We start from the raw sequence: 17,996 nt of genomic DNA, 5'->3' as shown, positions 1-17,996 counted from the left end.
AACTGAGCTAGGCCAGCTACGGCTGGAATTGCTTTCTTAATTTTTTTTGGCTAGGTACAATGAACTTTATTGGTGGTGCATGACAAGGTAGGGCTCCCTAAGCCCCTCTCCTCTTCATGGGGTATAGGATAAAACCTGGAGATCAGGAGACTCTCAGTGTGCAAGGACTTCCCAGCAACTTGAGGGCCTCTCTTCTTGTCTCTGGGGCTGGAGATTCAGGAAGCTCTTACTCCTTGGAGGCCATCTGGACCATAAGGTTCACCACCCTGTTGCTGTAGCCAAATTCATTGTCATACCAGGAAATGAGCTTGATAAAGTGGTCATTAAGGGCAATGTCAGCCCCAGCATCAAAGGTGGAAGGATGGGTGTCACTGTTAAAAGTCACAGGAGACAACCCGGTACTCAGTGTAGCCCAGGATGCCCTTGAGGGGACCTTCTGATGTCTGCTTCACTAACTTTTAAAGGTCATCATATTTTGCAGCTTTCTCCAGGTGGCAGGTCAAATCCATAACTGACACATTGGGGGTGGGGACATGTAAGGCCATGCCAGTGAGCTTCCCATTAAGCCCAGGGATGACCTTGTCCACAGCCTTGGCAGCACCAGTAGAAGCAGGGATGATGCTCTGGGCAGCCCCTCAGTCATCATGCACAGCTTCCCAGAGGGGCCATCCACAGTCTTCTGGGTGGCAGTGATGGCACCAACTATGGTCATGAGTCCCTCCATGATTCCAAAGTTCTCATGGATGACCTTGACGAGGCAGGCCAAGCAGTTGGTGGTGCAGGAGGCATTGCTGAAAATCTTCATTCATAGAGTTGTCATACTTGTCATGGTTCACACCCATCACAAACATGGGAGCATCTGCAGAAGGGGCAGAGATGTTGACCCTCTTGGCTCCCCTTTTCAAGTGATCCCAAGCCTTCTCCAAGGTAGTGAAGACACCAGTGGACTCCACAACATATTCAGCACCAGCATCACCCCATTTATTGTTGATGGGATCTTGCTCCTGGAAGATGGAGATGGACTTTCCATTGAGGACAAGTTTCCCGTTCTCAGCCTTGACTGTGCCTTTGAACTTGCCATTAGTAGAATCATACTGGAACATGTAGACCATGTAGTTGAAGTCAGTGAAGGGATCATTAATGGCAACAACATCCACTTTACCAGAGTAAAAAACAGGCCTGGTGACCAGGTGCCCAATACAGCCAAATCTGTTCACTCTGACCTTCGCCATAATGTCTCAGGATTGAGGCTGCACTGAACAGGAGACATGGAGCAGAGAGCCTGCTTTCTTAATTTTCTGTTTGGATTGTTCATTGCTAATGTATACAAATACAACTGATTTTTTTATCTCGTACCCTGCAACTTTACTGAATTCATTTACTAACTCTAATAGTTTTGTTCTGATCTTTACATTCTTTAAGATTTTCTCTATATAGGATAATGTTATCTGTGATTAGAGAGAGTTTTACTTTTTATAAACAATTTGGATGCCTTTTGCTTGTTTGTTTTTCTTGCGTAATTGCTCTGGCTAGAATTTCCAGTACCATGTTGAATAGCAGTGGTGACATTCCATACCTGGACTATTGTTCCTACTCTGCTCATGCCTAACTGCTTACTACACCACCATTGGATCTTTCTTATCTTAGGTGAAGGGACTGGACCATCTTATAAATTAAACAGTCTGGCAGGGAAAGCATCAGATCTTTTATAAATGTACATGAGAAAGTTCTGAGAGGAAGTGGGGAAAGAACAGAAAGGTCAGGGGTATATGGGAAGAGCTTCTAAGAAAAGGGAGGATAGTACACAAGAGTAGGTTGGAAAATCTGTACACACACTTCATTGTACAAATGAGCCCAAGATGAATTCTGAGAAAAGGATCCAAAAGACAGAAGTTGCCTTCTACAATCAGGATGTGTTTCCCTTCAGGTAAATGCCCAGACCCGTTCAGGACAAGTCATGAGACACAAGTTTCAGAAGGAACGCTAGAAAAATATCTCTTCAGAATGAGTGAGAATTCAGTTTCTAGGTTCCAGTTAGGTTACAGTAAGGCTTTCCCAGTTTTCACTGCAGGAAAGGAAGGCTAAAGTATTATCATGAGTCTAAATTCTACCTAATGTGGCACCACCAGTTCTAAGCCTTTCAACATAAAGTCATCGGGCAGTTAACTTCTGGCTCAAATCTTAGATCCCACTTTATAGCCCCTCAGATTTCACTACTATAAGCATTCCCCGTTCTCTTTTTTTTTCCCCCTAAAATCTGATCTTGGGCTCATCAAAAAATTTCAAATTGTCATAAGATTGTCATGTCCAGAAACTACTAAACCTTAAGCCAGATACATTACCTGTAAGAGATATTAAAGAGATCATATTTCAGTCAAGTTTTCCTATTTGAAGTCGCCTTTAGCTTCTAATCTGTAGCCATTCCTTCTCTGCAAGGACAAGGTGACTGAGCCGTTTTTCTGCTAACAACTGGATCTGATCCCAAAAATAACTTCAATGATAAATACCATTTTTGCCCAGCCCCTGTCAACCAGGGGGATTAACATTCATCCCTGCAGGGAGGGACAGAGAAACTGAAAGTGATCCCACTGCCACAAGTGGTCTTCTGGTAGGAATCTGAAGTGGCTGAATCCCTGTAGTCAGAAGGTGAACCGTTTCCAGGGCTCAATATTTGAGAATCCCTTCCTAAAGTAGTGTGTGTGTCAGTTTAAATTCAGTGTTAAAAAAGTAAGTGTTCATGCAGCCTTCAAGCTTGTCTGTCTCACTGTGGTGTATAACCCTTTAGATAATTGAGAACGGAGTTGTAGAGGAAAGGGGTAGCCATTGGATACCACAGAAGGGAATAGTCTGCAATCTCAGATGGAACGAGAAAAATTGTGTGAATTTAAATTCAGTGTTTAAAAAAGAGTGTCCGGGGTCTTAGCCAACATGGTCGCACCGGCGTTTGTGTTGTGGCTGTTGCTGCCCTTACTCCTGGGGGCCCGTACTAGCGCAGCCGCAAATTTTCGGTTTGCTTCATACATTCATAATTACATGGTGCTGCAGAAGGAACCTGCAGGGGCAGTGATTTGGGGCTATGGCATACCTGGAGCCCCAGTGACAGTGACTCTCTGTCAAGATGATGAAATTATCATGAGGAAAGTGACTCCTGTGAAAGTGCACACTCATTCTTGGATAGTGGTACTGGCCCCTATGAAGCCTGGTGGACCTTATGAAGTCATGGCACAGCAGACGTCTGGGAGAAGGAACTTAACCCTCAGAGTTCATGATGTCTTATTTGGACATGTCTGGCTTTGCACTGGGCAAAGCAACATGCAGATGACAGTTTCACAGATATTGAATGCTACACACGAGCTGTCTGACACCGCTGCCTACCAGTCTGTCCGCATCCTCTCCGTGTCTCTGGCTCAGGCAGAGCAGGAGCTAGAGGATCTCGCTGCAGTTGACTTAGAATGGTCTAAGCCCACCTCAGAAAACTTAGGCCACGGAAATTTCAAGTACATGTCAGCAGTGTGCTGGCTCTTTGGGCGTTACCTGTATGATACTCTGCAGTATCCCAGTCAGGCTGACCCATCGAAGCCTGGTCATCCGGAAGATCACTGAAAGACCGTGGGGTCCCTAAGCAAGGTTTCAGGTTCATTCGTTCTGATTCTGTAACTCGTCCCAGTTAATACTCTGTTCTCTGGAATGCCATGATCCACCCACTGCATAACGTGACTCTGAAAGGTGTGATATGGTACCAGGGGGAGTCCAATGTAAACTTTAACAGGGACCTGTACAGTTGCACATTCCCTGCACTCATTGAAGACTGGCGCCGAACCTTCCACCGCGGCTCTCGGGGGCAGACGGAGCGCCTCTTCCCATTTGGGTTTGTTCAGTTGTCTTCCATTTCGGCTGATGAAACCTCAGATGATGGATTTTCCCAGATCCGTTGGCATCAAACAGCAGACTTTGGCTATGTCCCCAACCTAAGGATGCCCAACACTTTCATGGCTGTAGCGATGGATCTCGGTGACAGGAACTCGCCTTTTGGCAGCATCCACCCTCGAGATAAACAGACCGTGGCCTGCCGGCTGCACCTGGGGGCCCGTGCTGTGGCTTACGGTGAGAAGCAGCTGGCCTTTCAGGGACCGCTGCCTGAGAAGATAGAGCTCTTGGCTGACGAGGGGCTGCTCAACCTCCTGTACTCCCAGCAAATCCTGGTGCAGAGTCAGGATGACAAGATACTTGAGATCTCATGCTGTGATGACCAGCAGTGCACTTGGCTTCCAGCTCCCATGAACACTTTCTCCACCCAGACCCTGGCCCTGGATATCAGTTCTTGTTACGACTCTCTGGTGGCTCTCCGCTATGCCTGGACCACACGGCCTTGTGAATATAAGCAGTGTCCCCTCTACCACCCCAGCAGTACCCTGCCAGCCCCTCCCTTCACTGCTTCTATTGCAAGCCTGATGCCTGGGTATCACAGCAAGGTTGCTGTAAATGGTTTAGTTAGCGTATGACCATATCTTAGACATAAGTATGGATCCCTTCGATTTGGGCATTTAGGAGTTTAAATGATGCCAACTGTTGCTTTTAAATGAAATTAACATAAATGGTAGGAGGGAATGGAATAGACGGAGAGAGGTTGGGAGGAACTGTAAGCACAACTAATGGACATAATCTAAAAGGGGGGGACAACTGGAGGGAGGGGGCCACCGGGTGGAGGGGAGCAGAGGGACGGGAAAGGGGCACAAATGTAATATTTTAATCAATAAAACACATTAAATCTGGAAAAAAAAAAAAAAAAAAAAAAAACTTTGTTGGACAGTTCCCAGCTAGCACGTGCCTTTTTCTATATTCTGAGATGAGCCAGGGCTGATAGACAGTGAAATGCCTGCCTTTTGTCATCTGGTTAGGCTGGTGTCTGTACGGGGCCATGCCAGGCCATGCACAAATTGAACCTCAGTGTTCTTCACCTCATAATTGGGATGAAATATCCAGCGGGCCTGCATGGCCTTGAGAGCTCTTCTAACCCTCGTTTCCACAATTCTGGGTGTAAACGGTTCTGCTCTTTCAATCGAAATAATAATGTGAATGTTGAAAGCTAGCAACGCAGAACCATGTACATGCACCTGGGGAGGTGCTGAGGGCCAGCCTTAGGAATACAGAGAAAAGGCGAGGCGGCAGGAGAGATGGCGCTGCTCGGGCTGCCAGGAACCGGTCTCGGGGAATCACAAACTTAGAAAAACTGCGACACTGGAGGTCACCGACAGGCAAGCAGGTCATTTGACTTAAATGTAAATAAATCTCAGGTTCTAAAAAAAATAAATAAATAAAGAGTGTTCATGCAGCCTTCAAGCGTGTCTGTCTCATTATGGTGTATAACCCTTTAGATGATTGAGAAGGAAGTTATAGAGGAAAGGGGTAGCCATGGATACTGCAGAAGTGAGCAAACAACGATGAGGGAACCAGAAGGAGGGCACTGAAGGAATAAAGTTCCGTCTTCATCCAGTCCACATGCTGGTAACACCAAAAGGAGGCAGGCCCCCAGTCGTGTATGGCAGGTGCCGCTAAAGGCCAGAGAGCCCTCCCTCAGGTGGCCAAGTTCAAGGCCTATTTCAATCAGGTCATGGATGTGGGGAGGGGGTGTCAGGTTACAGAGGTGACAGCAGAACTTTCCTCCATTTTAAGCCTAATTATGACTATCACCAAGCCTCATTTTCCCCATAGCAGAGCCACTTAGGACCACCTATCTCATTTGGGGTCATTCAAAATGGTACCCAAGGTGAGAGCTAGGTTTCAACTTTTTAGCTTGACTAGAAAAGAAGGCATGTGAGGACCACATCAGCTAGCACTCACCCAGAGCAACTTGTGCAGCAAAGTGTTAACATAGCAGGCCTGGGACTGCTATCCTAGAAAGACCTGCATGCAAGGTTGACCCTTGGTGGGTATCTTGGGTTTTGGGAACTTTGATTTAGGGTTCTAGACTCCCTAACTAATAAGGGCCTATACTGTCCATATGTGTTTTGTGCTATACATATGCAATCCTTCTGGCACACAGCAGGCAGAGGGCGTTTGTACAACCAGCTGCCAATAAAAACTCTGGGCACCGGGTCTCTAACAAGCTTCTCTGATAGACAGTATTTCACAGGAAGTGTCATAACTCATTGTGGATGAAATTAAGCATGTCCTGGGTGACTCCTCCGGGAGAGAACTCTGGACTTTGGGCTCCAGGTATCTTCTCCTTTGGCTGATTTTCCTTTGTATTCATGTGCTGTAACAAAGCACAGCCATGAGTATGGATGGGTACATGCTGAGTCCTGGGAGTTCTCCTAGCAAGTCATCAAACCTGGGGCTCGCCTTGGGGGCCACCAATATACCACCCAGTTCTTCTCTTTCATTCTGTTAGGTCATATAGCTAGAAACACTTCAGGGAGAGTGGGGGAATTGAAGGGAAAAGAAAATTTTCTATCCTTTCATCTCAATATGCATCCCTGCTTGTCCTCTTCCCCTTCCTGTTCCATTCAGACACACCCCTCAAACCACTTCACTTTTCTCATATCTCCTTCTCTCAGAAGTACAGAAAGAAATTATTTCTAAAGAAGCCCACCAACTATGACAGAGATGCCTGGGGTACATTGTTTGTCCTAGAGACTATCTTCCAGTCAACAGCAGCACTCTCCCTGTATTTTGGTTTCTGATACTGTGAGACTTGATTTCTCAGTCTTTACTGCCTCTCTTTACTTTAATCTCCCTCTTTTAAATGTGTTTTTCCCTTTCCCTCTGCCATAGTACCTATGTCGTTCTTTGTTTGTTCTGAAGCTGTTCCTGTGACTGTATCTCTGACACAATTCTCAGTACTTGAATGTTGGTGGGTTTTTTCTCTCTCACAGCTAAATATATTTCAAAGAAAAAAAAAATTTTTTTAGGGAAGCCTATGAAAAGAAACCATCCGAGCACATGAGTAGAAGATTACTTGAATCATTTCTTTGTGAACAAAGGAAGACTGCCTTGCTTTTCTGGGCTGGGTTGCAAGGGCCAGAAATGATTATCTAGATAATACCTACTCCTATCAAAATCGGTGTTCCAACCTGGCTGCCTGCAAGCTCTCCTACTTTCAACAATGAAGCAAACATCTATGGGGATCTACGTCTTGACCTAATGTACTAATGTACACAGGCCAAGATCTCCATCCTTCAACCAAATCCCAAAACATCAAGAAGTGGTTTCAAGCCCTATACCTGACCATTGATAAGATAAGGGTCAACTTTCCCAAAGGCCCACTATCTTGATCAAACACTTGGAAACTCTATGCCTTATCCTTTTCTGCTGGCCCCTCTGGGTCTAGGTGACTGAGATACAACCACTGATATTAAAACAATAATAACCTTCCTTCTCATCCCCTACTCTAATAAAAATTGTTGCTACAAAAGCAAAGACAATGCAATTATACATAGGCTGCTGCTTCAACCCCAAGAGGCTGTCACTTCTGGCAGTGTTTCCAGAGCTTTCAGACAAGCCTCCATGGCTTTTCCTGGTAGGGGTTTCCAAGGATTTCAGACAGGGGTTTCCACATGTCCTTTTAGAGGTTTTAGGATGTTACATTAAGATTTCAAGGAATTCCTCACAGGAATTATGAGGCCTGTTGTCAAAGTTTCTAATGCTTCTACTCAAAGGTTATGGGGTTCCTTAGCAGAGGCCACAGATTTATTCTGTGGACTATTTACAAGTTGCAGGCAGCAGCTCATAGCATTGTCTTCAAGGACTCATAAAGTAGCTGATTATAAGTGGTCAGGGAGGCTTCTAGAGGGTCCTATCAGCGTATGCTTTGCTCAGCCACCTCCTCTCATTTATTCATTCAGCAAACATTTAGAGAGCATTTCCCATGTGTGAGGCACTGAGCTGGGTCAAATGTATGACACAGTATCGACCCCAAAGAGTTCACGAACAGAGCCTCTTCTTGGGCTGTTCCACAAAGGGTATGCAGTTCCCACAAGACCCCTTCTTTATAAAGTTGTGGTTCCCTTCCAAGCTGAGAGCTCAGGGTTACTCTTTTAGTTCCATAGCTGGGGAGCAGCTAACTTACGTTGTCTTGGGCAGCACTTGTGTTCTAATCTAAGTTCGTGTAAAAAATTTACGTCTCCTGAGGAGGAGACGGGAAGAGCAGATATCTCCCCACCAACTATAAATCTCAGAGCCCTCTGGCACTTTTTTGGCTGTAGTCTGAGATCTCTTCAAAGAGCAAGAATCTGAAAAGGCCATTGAGCCCAAACACCAGCCCTCCCCAGCCACTTTTCATTGGCCTAGTAGCCACACTTTCCACATTTTAAAATTTATTCCTGGGAAGAGATTCCATAAGCTACAATGAAGAAGGAATATATTCTCTAATAAAGCACACCATGAGAGGGATTAAGCCCCACCCATCCTCAAGAGCCTTCTTCAGCCAGGACCTTCTTCCATACAGCTGAGACTCCCAGCTTCATGGCTCTATTTAAGGGACTGACCCCTATACTAAAATGAAAATCCCCAGAATAATTTCCATCAGACTTTTCCACACCTGTAAGCATTCAGCTCCCTTCAGTAAATATAGGTGAGAACAGGCTTTTAACATTTGGAAGAGAGAAAGAGGACTCTGGGCACTTGAAAGAGGGGACTTGAAGGGGTGTAAAAAGACCCCAAATCAACTTCTTTATTGCATAGCTAACCCTCAGGCTAACCCTGAAAAGAAGATCTAAGCAGCGATTAGAATTGATACCAACCACTGAGGAACACTCTCTCTAAGAGCAGGAAGACCAAAGCCCACGGGCACAGAGGCTTCAAAGGGGTAGAAGGTCATCTCTTAGCTTTCTAACTATCCAGTACAAGTTCCCCCTAAGCCCATAGAGAAACCCCTCTTTTCTTCTTATTTATATCCACACTTCTTCCCTCTAATTTACCAGAAAAGCCCTTATGGGGTTTTTGAAAGTATATGACATTACAAAGGATACCAGCATATCTCTGGGAGAGACCATGCCTGGATGGAGAAATAATAATGATCACAGCTAACATTGACAGATATATGACAGCTAACTGCACTAAGCTATCTATCTATATTCAATTCATTATACCTGCCCAACTTAGGTAGGTACTATTATTATATTCTCATTTTACAATTGAGGAAACTGAGAAACAGATTTTGAGTAACTTGCCCAATGTCTCCCACTGCTGGTCTGGTAGCAGGATTTGAACTCTGGAAGACTGGCAATAGACCCTGAGCTCTAATGCTTACATCTTCCCACGGTGACTGGAAATTTCTCTGACAAGACTTGATTCCCATCTGTTTTTTCTTTCCTTCAATGTTTTTTTTTTTTTCTTTCTTTTTTTCCATTACATTAGTTTAGCTGCTGAAGATTACTCTGGTCCTCTCAATCCTCCTGGGACAAAATTTTTTTCTCCTTTTTCCATCTCTGGCCTATTCAGTCAGCCCCTTCTCACCTGGCCTTTCCTCTGCTTCCCCTTCCTCAAACCTGAAGCCTTGCAAACATCCTTCTCCCCTTCCCCTGGAGCTGAGAATTGAGGCAATGTCTGGTGTGAAAACACAACCCACCCACAAGGTCAGAGCACCTGTGTGGTTCTGGGCAACCCCCTGAGGGCAGCCCACTGGGGAGAACTTTGGAAAACTGGGATATGTACTGTTGTTATCTTATGACTAAGAAAATATTGATTTATTACTGTAACACTGTTTGGCCTAAGTATGTTCTGGATGGTAAGGAAAGGTGGCCTGTGAATGGTTCCCTGAATTACCTTATCATTAATCAATTAAAGAGGTACTGCCTGCAATCGGGAAATTGGGAAGATATCTATTATCTAAATGCATTTGTAGAGTTGCATAATAAGGCCTTAGCAGAAATGGAGGGCCGAGTAATGGTGCAGAGAAAAAAAGTGGTCTCGAAGCCTTTTCCAGAGAATAAAACACTGGAAGAAAGGGAAAATGAGGAAGTAGCCCTCTTTAACTCTAAATCTGGGAGACAAAAGCCCTAATTTGGCGCCAAACCAGGCACAGGTGGGGGCGAGAAACGTCTCAACAAAGAGAGTCTTCGTGAAGTGAGCCGTGACCTTATTCATAAGCTGTCTTCTCTTACTGATGATCCTGAATATACGTGTCTTAAGAACTGTTTAAATGCAGTATTTCATGGATTGGGGTCAAAGATTGAAGATCCTGGAAAACAGCTGCTTCAGTCAGTTCTCGACCTGATGGAAAACGGAGCCCTGGTTCTGACTACAAGTTTTGATAACATCCTAGAACTGTATGCAGCTGATCAGGGAAAACGACTTGAATCCCTTGACCTCACTGATGACAAAAAGGTCCTTGAGTGGGTACAGGGCAAGCGGACGCGGAGCGTGTTCCACCTCCAGGGGGTCTACACCAACCCTTGCAGCATCGTCTTATATTCCACGGTGTATCAGAATGTGCGCGGGGACGCTGAGTTTAACCTGGAGTCTGCAAGATCCTTCCCCATGTGGGAAGGTCACCCTCCCCTCCAACCCCCACTCTTATTAGGGATCTCTAGACCCAAGGGTAGGTAGGACGACGACCATGTCCAGCTTGAAGCAGTTAGAGGAGCATGAGACCTTTGCCCATTGTCCTTTATAAGGTTATAAAGGGTCTAAGTCTGAGAGGGGGGGAAACTGTTACAGAAACAGGGGAGTCCAAAAATCCCCAGAGTTTGCGGCTGGGGGATGGGGAGAAGGAAGCAGCTTTCAGAATGTCTCCACACGCCTGAGGCTAGTGGCTGGTGTCTTTCATTATGCAAAATTGCTTGGATGCTTCCAAGGCCTCAGGTGGATGAGAGGAGTCTTGAACCAGGGGATGGTATGGAAAGTACACAGATCCTGCGTGAGGTTCTGTGAATGGTCAGAACTGTTGGCAACACCCACTGCGTCAGAGGACACAGTCAGGGATATATAGGCAGCTGCCAGCACTTGAGGGCGGTGTGCTCTGGGGCTGTCTCCCTCGCTGGTGAGTGTTCGCAGAGGTGCTCTGGAGAAGGAGAGGAGATCCACACGATTTACAGAAAGAAGACAGTTTACAAGGAGGCTGAGAATCCCGGCGGTTTTGTATTGAGAGCTGAAGGGCACCACAGCACAGAAAGAACCTCCCCAATCAGATTGAATGATTGGCAGCCGCTGGTAAAGCTGAACTGTGTTTGGGAAGTAGGGAAACAGTGTTTCTGACCTTCCTAAAACTGGTTAGGTTTGATAGGGGGGAGGCAAGGATATGAGTAACTGTTACATAAGCAATTTTCTTTTCACTCAACTGAAGTATTAAGAGTTGTAAATCTGGCGGCGGGCAATCGGATCAATTGGAGCAGCCCAGGGGTTCTGTAACATGGTCAGCAGGGTCTGAGCTTTACTGCCTGAATCTGCTCATATCTCTGACTTCCTGGGGCGGGGGGTGGGGGTTACTTTCTGATACCTTCTCCCCTCACCTCTCCCTCTTTGATCACATTGTCTTTCATTGCCCTTTGTATTTCTGCTGTTAAAACAATGAGCACGAGTATTGCATTTGCCTGTTTATGTCTCCTTGATTAGACTTAGCTCCCTGAAGGCAAAGATTTACTTTCAGGCTTACTTCTATTCAACAGAATACAGTAAAAAGGCTGCTTATGGCATCCTTCCCTACCAACTATTCTCTGCACATCATCCTCTGAAATGTTGACTCGGATTTGGCTTGATTTGGGGATGCCACAAGCACAAATACTATCTGCTTCCTTCTTCAAATCTCGAGAGGCTTGATACCTTGGAGTGTTTCTTCTAGGGCTTCTCATGTCAACCTCTATTTTTACTAATCACAGAAGAAAGTGAGGTTGAGGAGAGGTTTGGCAGAGTCTTTCTGATAGCCATCTTGGTGGCTCCACTTACAGGTAGGAATCTTAGATGAAACCAATCATATCAGTAACCTTTACCTACTGTAAAACCAGCATGCACTCCTCCAAGGGAGGCACCACATCTCATTCTTCTCCTTCCTCTCCCAGTGCTCTGAAAACACATTTGTTGAAATGTTTCATTCATATGTATGTGTGTCTATGCAGATATACACATTATCTAGATGTATCTACAGATAGTTCTCATACACACATGGGTTTCATCTATACGTGTATATATGTAGGAGTATGGGATAGGGTTGGGGATATGAGTCCTGAACCACAGACAGTACTCTGGCTTTTCTGGCTGCATTTGAGAAATTGTGAGCTGGGGCCATGGGCTGCTTCTGAGAGGACCCAAATCAGTTCTAAGCTTCTTTAAATCTGAGCTGTGAGGTTTACATATCCTCTAAAAGGAAAATGTCTGCTCTAGCAGCTGTAGCCGAAGAAAAATAACATCATTTCCTGGCAGAAGTGATACCCCAATTCCCTGCCTATAATTTCTGTTTATTAATATTTGAACATCGTCTGGGCAGTTCACATTTCTTTGTTTCTTGGCATGTTCTCCCATCCTAAAGAGGGAAATTTAGCCGCAGTATAATTCAAAGTTTCTATTGCTGGCCTCCCCACCAAGCAGAGCCTTTCAGCAGAGCCCACTCTGCCCTGATACTTCCCCCGCTGGTAGAGGCAGCTTCCTGCAGCTGACCCTGCAACATCTGTCCAGCAGCTGAGAGCTCAGAATCACCCCTTCCATTCTGGCACAGTAGTGCCCTGGCCGAGTTGTCCCGAAGAACTTCCTGTGCTCCAAAGCCTTTGTTTTCAGAAGCTCTCTTGAGGAGCTTTATGCCGTTATCTCATGAGGTATGATTCCTCATTATAGTCTTTCTTTACACGATTTTCTTAGCTATTTTGGACATTTACCCTCCCACATGAATATGAAGACCATCTTAACTAATTATGAAACAAAGGATTCATGATGAGTAGGTATTTTTAAATCTCCCACCATAATTGCAGTTTTAAATCACGTTTCCCTTGAGTATCTAATAGTTTTTCTTGATACACTTAGCTGCTGTATTGCTAGTTGTATGTATATTTTTTACTTTTTGACAGCATATTCAATCTAGCTCATAGTAATACTGCTATTTCTGCTTTCTTGTATATATATTTGCTGTTCTTTATTTTTAAGCTTTTTGGAAGCATTTTAAGTGTATTTCTTGCTCAATAACATATAATAGGTTTTCTTAAAACACCCATCACAGTTTTTTTTCAATAAGAAAATTCAGCCCATTCACCTTGCACAATAACTAGGGGGAGGCAGGCAAGCAGAGTGAGCCTAGACCCGAGAGCTGGACTCCAGGGACTCCACTAAGTCCATGGACAGACTAGATCTGATAGTTCCCAGTTACTGATATCCTAAACCCCGCTTATAAAGCTGAAGATGCCTCTTTGAAAAGTCTTGAGTTTAATAAACCAAGCACAAAAGACAATACAGGTAGTGGTGAGCTCCGCTTCCCATGAGCAGCAGCCCTTGGGCCTGAAGGAATAATGATATAAAGGATATGTGGGAAGTGATTGAGACCTGGGAAAGGGAGATGCAAGGATGGCACAGAAAATGCTAGAAAGACCCAGCGGGGCCAGACACATGGGATTGAAACCAGAACAAATGCTTCAGGGTGCCTCAAACATGGGCCACACAGGGGGGCAGATGGCAAGATGGCTACCTTTGCTCCACCAGAGCCTCCTTATCTCCAGATGAGGGTGAGATGAGGGGCAGGAACAGGCATGAGAGAAGGGCCCAGAGAATGGAGTGAGGAAGGGAATGGAGAGATTACTTCAATTCCTGGGAGGACTCAGAGGAGAGAAACGGGCGCCTGCCCTGCCCCCATGATAAGGAAAAGTCTGAGGCTGTCCAACAAATTCAGGTTAATAAAACGAGGCTGGAAGGGCTGGTGAGGGGAGGAGGAGGAGGAGTCCGAGTCTGCCTCCCTGTGTCCGATTTGGAGCTAATCTGGCACAGCGCCGTGTGGCTGTGTGGGGAGATGCGTAGGAAGCCGCCGTTGGCAGACACAGCGGAGGGACAGAGTCCCTTGGCTGCCGCCAGTTGAGCGTCCACACCAACGTCTGCACTGCGAAGCCCAGGGCAGAGCCTAGTGCAGGTCCCAGAATCCCGGGTGCACAGAACTCCAAGGGACTCACGTGGGGGCAGGGCTGCAAGCCATTGGCTCAGCCACGGTCATCCTCTGGGGAGTCCCTGCCCAGTTGCCTAGGAAACTAGGCATAGAGGGTCCTCTGGCTGCCGTTGGAAAGCGTTGGCCACTTGCGGCCCTGGCTTCCTGCAGTTAGGCTCGTTTTTTCTGCGCGGGTATAGTAAGAGTCAAGGTTGACCAGGTGCCTTCACACTGCAGTAGGCTGTCTGGGAAGGCTCTGTAGGGTTGGGGACCCCCAAACCTAAACTGTTGCCGAGGACTTGAACTGTACCAGAGCCATATATTCTTGTGGTGACAGTGGCCTTAGGAAGAAAATTCTGTCTCTAGTGTGATTAGGTCTGAGCTATACAAACCTTAAATAATTTAACTGACCTATGTGGTAGCCTTTGAGGGCACCTCTAGAAAATTCCAAACCTTGTCATGGGAAAGGGGAGCTATACAGTAGATATTAAACTGGGTGAGATTTGTAGATACACCCACAGATGCTGAGCTTGGGCTGCCAACTGGACAGATCACTTTAGCTGAAGGCTGAGGGGTTTTAGCCAGATTTTCTGACTCCAAGATCGGAGCAGACATGCTTTCTGCTCTTTGGGCCATCTCCTTGGGAGCCAAGTTATCAATTTATTAAAATCTTCAACACCAGACAAGCCCAAAGGTTTCTGCCATCCAGGACATAACTGTTTTCCTTTTGTTCTTTTTCCCTATCAAAGTCCTCTCATCTCTTCTCTTAGGACACAACAATGAATCCTTCACCCTTCTCACTAGAGAGGAGGAAAGTAATTCCCAAAATGACTTTCAAGTTACTTTGATGTCATTGGAGAAGTCACTTAACAGTTAAGGGTGCTGCTCGGTCCAGGAAGGAAATTTTAAAATATTGCACTTGTGAGTTTTCTCTCTAGTGGAAGAAGTCACTTTGCTTTCCAGTTAGGGCAGGCATTCTGGTTAACAGATTAAGCCAGGTGTGTGAGCTGCATAGGCTCTAAAGTTTGTTAACAAGACAAATGTTTGGGGTCATTCTAAGTTGAAATCCTGAAATGATATTAGACTGAATCTGGGTGTGTGCTCACCAGAGTTGGGCATTGTGAAGCTGCAGCCTCTAAAATGAAATTGAGACCAACTGGGGCGGGGGCACTCTTAAAACCTCTTTTAAAATAGATTAAGTCTATATATGAATGTTCATATCTATCTATGGTAGTGGTAATTAGAGAAGACTTACCACAGTCATTAGGGACCAAAAGGAAAAGAGGGACATCACTGGATAGTCATTTCTGCCCGAAAGGGCACATGTGGAATTAGAAAAAAATTACTTATTCCTTCCTCCTGAATTAGTGCCCTGTCTCTGTAAGTGGGCCCAGAAGAGAAACAATATTGCATAAATAATTAAACAGCAAAGTGTAATTTTAAGGGCGTTAAGAATTTGGGATCTAAGCCTAAGATTAAATACCCTTCTGTACTCAAGGTCCAGAGAGTGATGTCAGAGTAGATGAATCTTAGGCAGGTAGTTGCTGTAAAAGGGATCTCCAAGGTCTGCTTATATCTTCTTCCTAATAGAAAAGATACTAGATGTATAATGTCAGTTGTACACCTACAGTTTAAAATGCAAACTTTTGAGGGGTGATTTGCTTATTTTTAAATCTTAGCTCTCCCCTTCATTTTAGCATCACGGAAGTGCCTAAAGTTAGCATGAGCTGTGTGTTCCCATGGTGAAAACCTGCCCTCTGTGTTGGTAAACCAGGTGAACAGAGTGCTGGATTCTAGTGGGAACCTGGTTGAATTTATAAGTATCTAACTTTTGTCCTTTCAAAACTCCAATTTTGGAGTCATCTGAGGTGGCCCCAAACCTTTGGAATCCAGAGTAGAGCTGGGAAGAGGGAGTTTGCAGAGGTGTCAGCCCTGTGAGACTGAGTTATGATCAGATAATGGGGAGGGGACATGAGAAATGTGTGGTAACGATGTGGAGCAAGGACTCTTCCCCAGCCTTGCGGTGCTGGCTGGGGCCTTTGGAGCACTGTCTTTGGCGCTGCGTGCTGAGGGGCCTTTGGGGTGGCCTGTTTGGAGCTGTGTGCTGAAAGACAAGCCCTAGTTGTTCCCAGCTTGCGAATGAATACACACCCTTGAAAGTGTCAGTTCCTATGTTGATGGTAATTGGAAGAACTTTTGGGGTGACTGAAGAAACCATAGAATAGGTTAGAAAACACATGAGTGGAAATTTCTCATCCATTGGGATAAGGCAAGGGGGAAAGGAGGTTAATTATCTCTATTTACTGGACCCTTGGGCCCTGCTTCTATGGGTGGCAGTCAGATGATACTCTTAGCTATTGCTGTTTCTTTCACTTACCTTAGGTCTATCGATCCTCACATTAAAGGAAAGTTAGGTGGGTATCTGAAGTCCAGGAAGCCCCAGGACCTGAGAACACATGCCCTTCCTGAAGGAGAATAGAACACCAGTGTTTAAGGGTGGGTTAAGGGTCTTTGCTGAGGCTGAGCATGAGACAGACAAAAAGCTTCCAGTTTTTCACCCTTTGATGAGAGAGTCTCTTGGGGGAGGTGCTTTTGTGCAAGGTATTTATTTTAAAACTTCCATAATCTTACAGGTGCCGGGTACAGAAAGCTCCCAGAATGTGGGTCTTCTGGGGTAGTCAAGTTCTGTTATATATCTAGGTTTGGCATTGTAAAGCAGAAATTGAAGAACAACTGTGTTTCCCTATAGTTTGAGGGAGAAACAAGGTTGATAGTTTCAAAATGGGCCTGGGAATCCTTTCCTACATGGTCTGTTTTGAAGGCATTTGCTGCTTTTGAAGGTAAATAATGGACCTGGGATTAGGGGGGACACTAAAGGTTGCCTGGCCAGAGCCCAAACGAACCTGGAACTAAGTCACTGGCTGGATAGACACTCCCACAGAGACAAAGCCAGGTGAAGAACATTGGGTCTTTTTTTATTTTACATAACATTTTGAAGAGTGGTTTGTCAATGTTCTGCAATGGACAGGGCTTTAAGATGGATAGATATCTTTACTTAAACAATAGCACCGCCTCTGGAAAGTCTGACAAAATTGCCACAGTCCTTGGATTGTATTTCATTCCCACTGATCTAGCCCAGCTCTTCCACCTCGGCAACAATGGCATGACGTCACAGGGCTTGCCCATCTTTGTTCTTTGAGCAGGTGGCCAAGGAGGGGTTCTGAGTCATCGAGAATATGGTCAGAAACTTTGTGAAGATTCTGAAATTGCTAGCTTATCATTAGGGGTTCTCACTCTACTTTCCCCCACTGGATGTGTTTCTCTATGACCATTTAGCAGATTTCCCAATATGTTAATCTTTTATAAAGTTTGGAAATTTGTTTTCTGACCCTCATATTTCCGTTTGGTATATGTGCTGCCTTTTCCAAGATGTTTTTGGCTCTCCTCCCAACTCACTTGCAGCTGTTTTTGGGGAAAGGTCAGGTAATTCACATCTATGGTGGAAAAAAAAAATCAAAATTTAAAATCTTGTCTTATTATGTTAGGCATCTGTTTTGGTTTTGTTTTCCTTTAAATGGTGTCTAGTTTCTGGACTCAAAGCCTACAATTTTAATGACATTCTTTCTGGTGTCCTTTCCCTGGAGTAATGCTTAGAGAGTGTAACCATAAATAGCATGATGGACTCCGATCTCTAGTCTTAGTCCCCTTCTATTGGTTGTTCGGTTTTAAAGAGAACTATACTTGTAGAAAGCGCTTGCCCTTGAGTTTCCCCTGGGTAGCTAGCAAAGACCCTGTTCTAAAATTGAAAATATTATATGTGAAGATGTTTTGAAAAAATAAAACAAAAACCTTTTGTTTTAGTTCTGGCACTGCCATTATTAGCTGTGTGAACTTCAGCGAATTTCCAGATTTCTTTGGTCTGGCTTCCTCATGGGTAAAACTG

The 17,996-nt window shown here is 45.1% G+C and overlaps 2 pseudogenes; one reads left to right on the top strand and one right to left on the bottom strand.

The window, feature by feature from the left end:
* Positions 1-226: 226 nt before the first annotated feature.
* On the bottom strand, positions 227-1,232 carry LOC150016594 (glyceraldehyde-3-phosphate dehydrogenase pseudogene; annotated as a pseudogene).
* A 1,696-nt stretch (positions 1,233-2,928) lies between these two features.
* LOC150016593 (sialate O-acetylesterase pseudogene) lies at positions 2,929-4,585 on the top strand (annotated as a pseudogene).
* Positions 4,586-17,996: the final 13,411 nt, after the last annotated feature.

The sequence above is a fragment of the Furipterus horrens genome, unplaced genomic scaffold (genome assembly GCF_987537825.1).
Source record: "Furipterus horrens unplaced genomic scaffold, mFurHor1.1.pri manual_scaffold_3, whole genome shotgun sequence".
Classification (NCBI taxonomy): Eukaryota; Metazoa; Chordata; class Mammalia; order Chiroptera; family Furipteridae; genus Furipterus; species Furipterus horrens.
This window is presented reverse-complemented; position numbering and strand designations above follow the sequence as displayed.